This window comes from Protopterus annectens, chromosome 10.part0 (genome assembly GCF_019279795.1).
Source record: "Protopterus annectens isolate FY-2018-M chromosome 10.part0, PAN1.0, whole genome shotgun sequence".
Classification (NCBI taxonomy): domain Eukaryota; kingdom Metazoa; phylum Chordata; order Ceratodontiformes; family Protopteridae; genus Protopterus; species Protopterus annectens.
In genome coordinates, this window is record NC_056744.1 from 1593319928 (window position 1) to 1593331469 (window position 11542).

Here is an 11542-nt window from a genome sequence, read left to right on the forward strand (position 1 = left end):
TGATACCACTGTTTGTAACCAGGTCAGCTGTACACATACCAGGGTCCCTCGGTTATTTACTGCATTAACAGATGACTGTGGCTGTACACCCGTAAACACCTTCATGTTTGGATATGACATACATGTACCAGCCCTGGATATGTACATGCCACACACATACAACATATATGTAAATAGCATAGCTGTTGTTGTCCTTTGTGCAGACAGGTGGCTACAGCCATTACACACATGCACATGGAAGGTAGGTCCATGGCTGCTGAATGCTAACAGTACATAAGGTGTGATATCAATGTTGGCAGAGGTAAAATTCCCTCTGTACTGGTCACCCATGACACCTGTCATATCATACAACAGTCCATGTGTCATGTATGTCATCACACATGTCCACCAAATGCAATGCCTACAAACATGCCCAAATGACAGGAATGTAGGACCTACACATGTACATGTAGTGGTGTGCATTCAGATACCATGCGTGTGCAGTTGCTGATGTTTGCAGGTGACGTGTGTCTTAGTACATCATGCAGTTGCAATGCAGCCTCAACATTACCAACTGTATATGGTGATATGCTGAAAGTACGGTAAGATGTACTTCAGGTATGGACAGATGTGTGGACATAACTAAGTGGTGGGGCATCTTTGCAGATGGATGTTTGCTGAGGACAGCTCACATGTGTGTCACAAGCAGTCCTACAATAACCTGTGTAACCCCAAACTATGGTTTTGTTAATTGAAGGGGAACACACACAACTTAGACAGCGGTCAGGGTGACACCGAAGGTAAATCACTTGACACCTGTAACAGTTATGACCTCTCATGTGCATATATCAGCACAGTTGCCAAAGGAAGCATCAGTATACTTTGTAACGCGTGCAATACTGCTGTAAGTCTGTCATACGTATCATGAGATAGGCAGGTGTTTGATTCACAGTACTGGCATGTGTGGTTGTGTGTGTCCATATATGTCACGTATGTTGGGGAATACATCTCAATTGTTACTCACTCTCCTGTACACTGTTGTAGACATCTGTACAGACTGTAATGTAATAAGCAGGACATAGGCAGGGGTGTGTATCTCACACATGTGAGGTATCTGTATGTGCGTGACATAGGTGTATTCAGTAGTGAATGCCACAGTGTGTGTGTGTGTGTGTGTGTGTGTGTGTGTGTGTGTGTGTGTGTGTGTGTGTGTGTGTGTGTGTGTGCATGTATGCATGGCTGTCTGGTCCCTGGAGTGAGGATGTATGTTACCATAGTGAACTGATAAGAACCCTCCCCCCATCCAGGTGATGCAATCTACTATCCCTGTTGATGTCCTCGATCTTAGGCCATACTGACTACCTCTAAATGCGCAATCTCTGTGGCATGTCATGTAAGTGCACAGTGCTGTAATGATGATTTGCACATAGGCAGGGGTCCTCACCTCAACACTAGCAACTGTGTGTGTGTGTGTGTGTGTGTGTGTGTTTGTGTGTGTGTGTTACTGCGTCGGTGAGTCCGTGAGTGTGTGGGTGTGTTACTGTGTCTCTGAATACATGTGTGTGAATACCTGAGTGTGTGGGTGTAGTTCTGTGTTTGCATCCTGTCATGGGAACGTGTATTACTGCTTCCCAATGAGGCATCATGCTTTCCACTGGCCTCTACCCTTGTCATTAGCTAGACTGCTCTCTTACCTCCCCACTCCATGTAACTGTACCTGTGATGTCACCCAGTATGGATGCCACGTCTTTAGCCACAGTAACTTAATACACAGTTATCATGCTCTTGGATCAGTAGATCAGTAGACGTGTTTGGAACATGGGACTTTCTAACTGTGATGTGGAGGCTACAAGGTGCATGCTGGTATTTTCATACATACCTGTGAGTAGTCCACCTTTACGTATGGGACACTAACTGCAAACACTGACATCCACAGACACATGCAATTAGACCTGAAGGAGGAAAGCAGAAGATCATGACCAACATGCAGTTACTGTTGTTACACAAGACACATACTGTTAACAGTACAAAATGCATTCTAAACCTGTACTACATGGAATGTCTGCTGCCTGTCAACAGTACACAACAATTGTAATCTACACTTATATTCCTAGTCTGTTCACCCTGTGCATCAGACCATATGAGCATGTCCCTGCACCGATGGTGTGGATGACAGGGATGCGGCACAGGCATCATCATATGCACAGGGTGATAATGTTTGCTAGAGGCCTAGGCTGCACCATTGGATGACATCATGTGTGTGGATTAGGGCCTTTGATCTCACTGGGCGTGTGTGGATGCTATGCATGTGTGTGTTGCGGTGCTCTACATATGTTTCCGATGTGTGCGTGTATGTATGCACACAGTTCTGGTATGTGTCTGGCCTACACAGGGGTATTATTGACAGCTGCAGACTGTACAGGCCAGGTTTTACAGTTCACGGTGTCCGACCGTGGCCATGTGACCTGTGCCTGCCAGGGGTTGCACGGGCACTACCAGGCAGAGGTGCAGATTGGGTACTATCTGATGACACATGTCCACTGGAACCATATCCCTGTTGGGACCATCCAGGGCCCTGTGCACGTGGCCTGCTGTGTCCTGGTGTGGACAGCACAGCACCAGCTGCACTGCTGCTACCATCACTATGGGAGCGGGCATGTGAGGTAGCTCATTCACGTAGAACTGCAGCAGGTGATGTAACTGGCCTACATCCACGTGTCCGACACCTCACTCCTACCAGATGTTCCAGCACAGACATCTCACGCTTGCAGATGCCACAGTCAAGGACTCCAACCATGTCACCCAATCGTCTAGCCAAAACTTCAGCAAGCTGCTGTTGAGCATTTGCCATTGCCTGTATGTTGTTGTTTAAAGAACAGACAGCAGCCCTCTGAAGCCTCTGACCTTCTCTGTTGTGTCATTCAGCATGTGTCTGTGCCTCCATTACAGCCTCAATCATGTGTCTGGTGACACCAGCTGCTGCGCTTTGTCTTGCAGGGGCATGTTGGCCAGAGGTCCTTCTATGAGCAGCACTGGCCACATGACTGTGTGGGGCATCACAAGTCAGTTGGCTGACACCATGGTGTGCAGGCACACCTTCCATAGCCTCCACACTTTCCTATTCCAAGCTACCACATGCCAACTGTCCTTCCTCTATGTCCTCTATGGCCACTGGTGATGGGGTATGTGTTGGCATGAGAACTGTGTGCGGGGATGAGGGGGATATAGGTGGAATGGCAACCAATGACACATATTCAGCCCCTGACAACCCTGTCTGTGCCTCAATCATACGTTCATCATCACGTTTAGAGTCTGTGGGGTCACTAACATCAGATGGACTGCAGGACGGGAACACACCTACATCAACACCTGTGAGGGGCAGACAAGAACTGTACATTACAATCTATACAATAGACATGCACACACACAGACACACACAGACACACACACAGACACATGCTATGGCACCCAACATGCATGTGATATGACAGAAGGCATGCAACATGCATGTGATACTGCAGACGGCATGCAGCTCAGACAATAATAGTGATAGTTATCATACATCCCTGGGTTGCACACAACAGCATGCATGTGTCATAGCAGAAGGCATGCACATTACACAATCATAGTAGTAGTTAGCATACATCCCTATGTTAGACCATGTAGACCAGCACAGGTTAACAGTACAACTGCCTGATATGTGGCATATGACCTTGACAATCACATGCAGTATGACATGTGATCTGCTGACGTGTGCAATGACATGTATACATGTTTAACACAATGGTGTCCTGTCAGATATACAGTGGAGTAATGGTGTCCCAATGCAGGGATGTGTTATACTAACATGGACCTTCTGCTGATGCAGTGTTGTCTGTCCTCCCTACAGATATACTGCACATTTAGCTGATGTGAGTGGCCATTGCAGGGAATCATGTGGCATCTCTATTGCTATACAGTGTGAGTTAGACACAGTTCATAGCCATGACTGTATTCAGATACAATACATATATACTGTGGAATGTGACCCACGTCACTGAGGTGTATACACACTAAACCATGATGTGGAATGTGTGACACAGGTCACTGAAGGGTATACGGATGACACCCCTGCACATCTGCAACCATCCTGCTGCTGCCTGGCAACTATGGCCAGACATGGAAAATTCGTCAGTACACCATGTCCCACATGACATCTGTGTACCACACATACACGCAAAGGATGACAGTGATGTCTGACACCAGCAAGAGGAATGTACTGTATTTGTGGGCTGATGTGGTTGTCTGTGTATGTATATGGATACTGTACAGGTGACTGCTGTCATGTTGTGACACACAAGATGTTCACCACATCTTATGTGGTGGATTGATGTCACTCCTGCACAAGATGTGCACAGGCCTGTAGGATGTCTAGTGTTCCACATCTGCAATATAACCATTACACAAAGGCCATAGTTGGACCATGTGGACCCAATGTACGACAGGGTGTACACACAAGCACATCACGTCTACTGTGTGTGTTGCTTCATGTCTCTGGCCATCCTCCATGGCCATGTGTGAACATGTGTTGGCCAAATGCTTGTGATGGTTGTCTATTTCACATGTCTGTGTTGTTCCATATGACATACACCCATAAATTTCATATGCTCCACTAACGACAGGGTTATGCAGACAAAGGGTGATATATTTGGTATGTGGGATATGTTTTTCAGGATAGTTAGGCAGTGCTGCAGCCAGCCCACTAGATGTCATGGACATGTGAGATAGCACATAACATTGTGTGACATTCATAGCAGGGGTATAATCCACACAGGTGAATCCTGTGGGCTGGCCATACTCCAGCTCACTGTGTAGTATTGTTTGTATTCCCCACATATGTAGTTCTGATCTGTAGTACATGTCCCTACAGTGAACAACACCTCCACCATTGTATGCACAGCTATCCACATGTCTGGCAATGACAGTTTGTGAGGTTTCATGTTGTTGTTTCATATAGTTTGCAAGTATTGCACATGGGTAGCTATTGTGATGCATTGCAGGTCCGACCTGTATATTGTGACAGGACCATACATTATGTGTACATGTGGATTAACATACCTGATAAATAATAACAGTCTCACCTGCAACGGGCTGCTGCCGCAGCGGAACGCCAGCAATACCTAAATAGGAATGACACAGCAGTATGATCATTATCCATGCCTGTATGACAGCTACAGGGTGCAATGTGCATGTTAGCACATACGCCAGTACAATAGACTATACTATGGAGTATGCAAATGTGTGCATACACAGAGTAGCATACTATAGTATGCGGCATGTGTGTATACATGCCTTGCATATGATGTTACATTACATATTGTACAGTGACACATGTAACTATACGGAATATAGTTGTTATATGTGCAGTAGTGACTTACCAGGCAACTCCAGGATAGGTGATTGAGAGACACCCACCTCCATGATATCAGCTAAGGCTTGTGGATGTTGTTCTGCAGGTGTCCCCAGGTTGGCCAGTAGCCCCTCGGTACGTGTGAGTGGGGGCTGGGTTTGTGGCCCACCACCTGTTGCACCTTGTTCCCTGGTGATTGCAATTGCACACTGTTTTGTCCATCTAATTAGGTCTGTACAGTGTCTGCGCACCTGCTGGTATGTGCGGTTGTGGCCATCCACATCATTAACCCTCCTGCAAAGTTCCTGCCACAGGGCATCCCGCTGCTGTGCATCCTGTGGCACATGGCTGAACAGTACATGATGATTATCAAGTAGGTATGGGATGAGGGCCTCATCCTCCAAGTAGGTATAAGGTGGCAGCCTTGCATGCGGCATACCTGGAAGACATAATGATGGAGACAGGTCACAGTAACTCACAGAGACGCATAGAGTTACAGCTGAACATACATGTGGATCACATATATTACAATTAAATAGTTGTCTTTGTAAATCTACATGACACTGACACCACTGACATGTTTGTGTCACACACATTTGACACTCAATGGTGATTGGATATTATCACCATATATGTGTGTGTCACCTGATTACATTGCTCATACTCCATGTGGATGCTGTCTTGATGTGGGCATGTCTGTTTTCCTGTACTGGTGCTCTTGCCTATCAGCATATGCCTGGATGTGTCCACATTAATGCAGTCAACCGTGATGCTGTGTATATGTCACATATAAAGACTTACACTGCCTTAATGGACATGACCTGTGACCCTGCAGACTTGCTTATGGAAGGTTTTACATGTATGTGTTTTGCCATATACATCTAGATGGCATTGTACAGCAGTTCAACATCCTGCCATGTATCACCTGTGTTACACATGTGATACACATGGGACACTGGCTAGCCTGATGGTATTAGCAGGGTTGGAGATCAACTATAGTATGTACGGTCAAAGTCAACTAGTAGGCTATAGGCCCTGGGCCATGTATGAGCCTAGGATGAAAGGTTACTTAGCTGTAGCCGACAGGTGGGTTTCTGGGGCCAGGTCAAGCAGTGCCACATAACTGATCCACAGGGTTAATAATATATTTACCATGCAGTCATCACACCATGTCTGAAAGAGGGGCAATGTGCAGCTTTGCTGGACAGGGATGCATAGTATGGCAGGAGTATGTAAAGTGTATGCGAAAAGGATCTGTCCAGCATGTGGTGATCCTTGTACTTGGAAGGTGGATGTCCATGAATTATGTGTTTGAGATCAGGATGTGTACGTGCAGCATGTCCAACATCATTGGGTTGGATATGGTGTTATTCAGGGTAGGCATCATGCTACATAGTGGAGATGGGGGTTGGGAAGGCTGGTGTTGGCCATCTGAACATGGCCAATACCCCTTAAAGGAAATATGTGATCTGATATGGGTCACTTGAGTTTTGAATATGGCTGAACAATGATCTCTATATTCATGGATGGTACCCTGTCATGATTAGGGTTGCCACTTAAGACTACCTGACAGGTGTGGTGACATAACTATCACAGGAAAGACAACTGCCCAGCTGCATCCCTTACACACAGTGTCCATTATGTTGACCGCTGCCTAGGTGGTAGTTCATGGGTACAGGATAATTAACACTGGGCTGACAATGCAATATGTAGCTGTCAGATTGTGGCCATATGTCACACACCTCACCCACAAAGCCCCTTCTGTATGTTGTCCTTAACACTCATTGAGTCAGCTATTGCTCCTAGGTCATAGTCATTCACATACTTCAATAGGCAGATGCCTTCTGTTAGTCTGTGTGGTATAGACTACAATGAGGGGGTGTACAATGAATTAACCCTGTCTTACTGTAGCTGGCACTGTTGTGATGTGCATGCATTATTCAGACACCTTCTGTAGTGTTTGTTTTGCCAGCAGTCCAGTTGCAAAACACTCCTGTGACATAGGAATGCACATCTAGTATACTGAGTGTAGGTGGAACACAGTATGGGTGATGATGTCCTGTGACCTAGCAAGGTTATGATATGCTGTGTGAAATCAACCTTACTGTCATCTACACCTGTACTGGTGATATCAAATAAGTTGATCAAGGTTCATGGCCTTTCAGACGAGACTCAGCAGGGTAGTGGTGCAGTACTTCCCATTATCAGTGGTGTCTCCCCCTTTGTGGGTTGTGATAACTGCTGGTGTGCACCATTCAGTGTGTACACAGCCTGACATGAAGCTATGTTTTACATGATGTGTATGTGGAGAGCAATTTGTTTTGCCATATGTGCATGATACAACCTGGGATCTGGACAGGTCCCATGCAGCTTGAGTGCATCTTGTACCTGCATAGTTGTGGTTACAGGGGCTCTGTAGTGTACATGGATATATGATTGTGTACCTGTTGGAGGGACAGTGTGTTTATGTTATCCAAGACCCTATCTGGATTGCTTATTCATGATCAGCACTTGTTCAGAACTTGTAAGCACTAAATAAGCTGCTAATTACTATATCACTCAATCTTCATCATTACCTAGAGATAAACATAGAGTACTTACTTTTCTTACTTGCTTAGAGAAAAACAGCTCTTGTACTCACTTTCCTCTCTTATCTATAGGAAAATAATTTTTTATTCAGGCATGTCCAAGGGTCAGCTCCCAGTGTTCTCTCCTGTCTATCTGATAAATCTGGGCATTTTGAGGCAATGTAGACATTGGCTCATGTACACAGCCAACCCTCTCCTCCTATCACCCAACACTACAACCTGTGAGAGATTCACTTATCTAGCTGAACTGGAGGTAAAGCTCTCTCCAACCAAGACTAAACTTGGCAGTCATGTGGAGAAGGTAAACATTTGCACCACAACACACTCATCACATAGTCTCACTAAATCTACACCACCAAAATTCACACATAGTAACACAAAAACATTCGCAGAGGATCTCAATAATAATCTGTCTAAGCAACAGAGACCTCCAAAGCAGAAACGCAAGCAGCCTCCATCCCCCAACACAACCCAAATGACACATAGTGCACAGACTCAGTGTGCCACTCAACCACAGCCAATAAGGCAAACCAATGTACCCAACACACTAGTTATAGGTGACTCTATAGTCAGGCACACTGATGTCCCACTCACCAGGCTAAACAAGGAGAAGGTTACTGTCAGTTGCCTGTCGGGTGCCAGTATCTGCCACATAACCCACGCACTCAGGTCACTCCACAACAAGTACAAATATGACTCTGGCATTGTCCATGTTGGTGTGAATGACCGGAGACGTACCTCCCTGGACTACACGAAAAGAGACATGGAAGAGCTCTCTGATCTTGTAGCCCAGGCAGGTATGACTCTAGCCCTGAGTAGCATTTTGCCATCACCCAGAATGATACCACAGTACAAGGACAAAATGATTGACTTCAACAATTGGCTAAGCTTCCGGTGTCATTCTAAGGGGATCCAGTATCTGTCTGCTTGGGATGACATGGTCGACAGACCACGATGCTTTGCCACAGATGGCCTGCACCTGTCACCCCTGGGATTCTGGATACTGGCTAAGGCTCTTGCTGCCCCTATAGTCCTTTTTTAGGCAAGGTTCAAATGACAAATTCACCACCATAACAGGAACAGGCAAGCATAAACTGAGGGTAATGCTACTCAATGCTAGAAGTCTAAATCTCAAAATGCACTCACTCAAGGCACTGTTTAAAATGGAGAACATCGATATCTGTGTAGTGACTGAGACCTGGTTCAAGGCTCCAGAGAGCACCCCTGCACTACCAGGCTATAGCTCATACCACACCTTTTGGCCATGTAACCTGGACTGAAACACCAAAGGTGGAGGTGTGTCCATATTCATTAAAGATATCCACACCTCCAGGCTAGTTGCTCAGCACAATGCATCAGAGGCTATCCAAGTGCAGCTAACTCTGGGCAAACTGCAATCCAAATTGTAGCTTGCTACAGATCCCCCACCATGCCCCAGGATTCCCACTCCTCTTTTCTTGATGTACTGGAAAATATTAGGGTTCAACCAAACACCCCAATAATGGGTGACTTCAACTACCCCACCATTAACTGGGAAAACTACTCGTGTACCAACTCATTAGCTCAACAATTTCTGGAATGCATAAACTCCAGTGCCCTGGATCAACTTATCCACACCCCCACCAGGGGCAACAATATCCTAGACCTAGTCATTATCAACATGAGTGACCAGTGTTCCACACCTGAAGTCAACTCCTTGTAGGTCCGATCTGACCATTATCTAATCACCCTTGATATCCACATCCTACCCCCACCCCCCATTAAGGAAACTACAGTAAAATATTTCTCCAAAGCCAACTTCATGCTTCTTAAGACAGAGGTGGTGAACTTCATGGCACCCATGCAGATGGACAATACAGTTAAAACTGCTGAATCCTGCACAAATGCACTCTATAAGCACTTACATGAGTGCATGGATCGTGTTATCTCAAACAGAACCAAGACGCTATCCTCCAAAACAAGGAAGCCAATCTGGTGGTCCCCTGCAATAAACAAACTGTACAATAGAAGGAAGAAACTGTTGCAAAAGAGAGTACAATCCCATGAGTGGAAAAGCTCCCTGGTCAGCCTCAGTAAGAAGTTGAGATCCCTTATAAGATCCTCCAAAGCTAGCTACAAAAACAAAATTGCCACTAATTCCAAGGACAACCACAAAGCATTCTATAGCTATGTCAAGAATCTCGATGGCAACACCCAGATCTGCTCTGAGTTACAGCACAAAGGCACGAAAATTACAAAACCAACTGATATTGCCAACATCCTGGCAGATAGGTTCAGTGCTAACTTTACCCCCCTCTCACCCCCTAAAGTGCCCATATCTATACAGGAAGAATGCAGAGTCCCTGTAATCACAACTACACAGGTAAAAGCTGTACTCTCTAAAGCCAAAAACACGGCATCCATGGGTCCGGACAACATCCCAGGCTGCGTTTATCACGAACTTCAGAACGAACTGGCTTCCCACTTAAGCACCATGTTCATTAATAGCCTTGCATCAGGCTTTGTGCCCACTGAATGGTGCACAACAACAGTTATCCCACTCCACAAAGGTGGCACCATAACTGACCATGGGAACTATTGCCCTATAAGCCTGACTAGCCTAGTCTGCAAGGCTATGGAGCACATCATCATGGACCTCATTCACAGGGACACTGGGTACCTCCAAACCTTTGACCCCACCCAGTTTGGCTTTGTTTAGGGCAGACCATGCCCCCTAAACCTGGTGGACTTCTTTGAGACAGTTACCAAGGCATTAGATGAGGGTAAGGAGGTCCACACAACCTATTTTGACCTCTCAAAGGCTTTCAACACCATTCCCCATTCTGGTGTTATCGACATACCCATCCACCTGAACATTAACCCCTACATCATGAGATGGCTTGCAAAGTGGCTCACGGACAGAACCCACACAGTGAGAGTTGCATACACCAGGTCTGACTGTAAACCAGTTACAAGTGGCATCCCCCAGGGCTCAGTCTTAGGACCCCTCATGTTCAGTATATACTTCTCTGAGGTACAGGCAAGCACAGGAGGACTTTGGCTGAAAAGGTTTGCAGACGACTGCAAACTAGGGGCCATAATTGGTTCCCCAGTTGATACAGACACCCACCAGAAGGGTCTCACTGAGACGGATACCTGGTGTCAATTTCATGGCCTCAAGCTGAATGCCAAAAAGTGCATAGTCATCCTCTTTGGATAAAACTAATTACCCGTGGACTACCACATAGGTGGTAGTCCCCTACATACAGAAAAGGTAATAAGGGATCTGGGAACCCAAGTAGATAGCAATCTCTCCTTTGATAACCATATTGCTAAGGTGGTTAGAATATCCTACTACGTGGCCCCCCTAATCTCAAATGGGCTCGCATCCAGAACAAAGGAGGCAATTGTGCCTCTCTACTCATGACTTATTAGACCCATTATAGAATACAACACCCCATTTCGGATGTACCTTACAAGACAACTGCAACAGCTTGAAAGACCACAAAAGTACCACACCAAGAGGATTACTGACCTCAAACAGATGACTTATGCAGCCCAACTAAAGAAACTCCAGCTGTATTCGGTTGCATGCCGCGTACTCAGA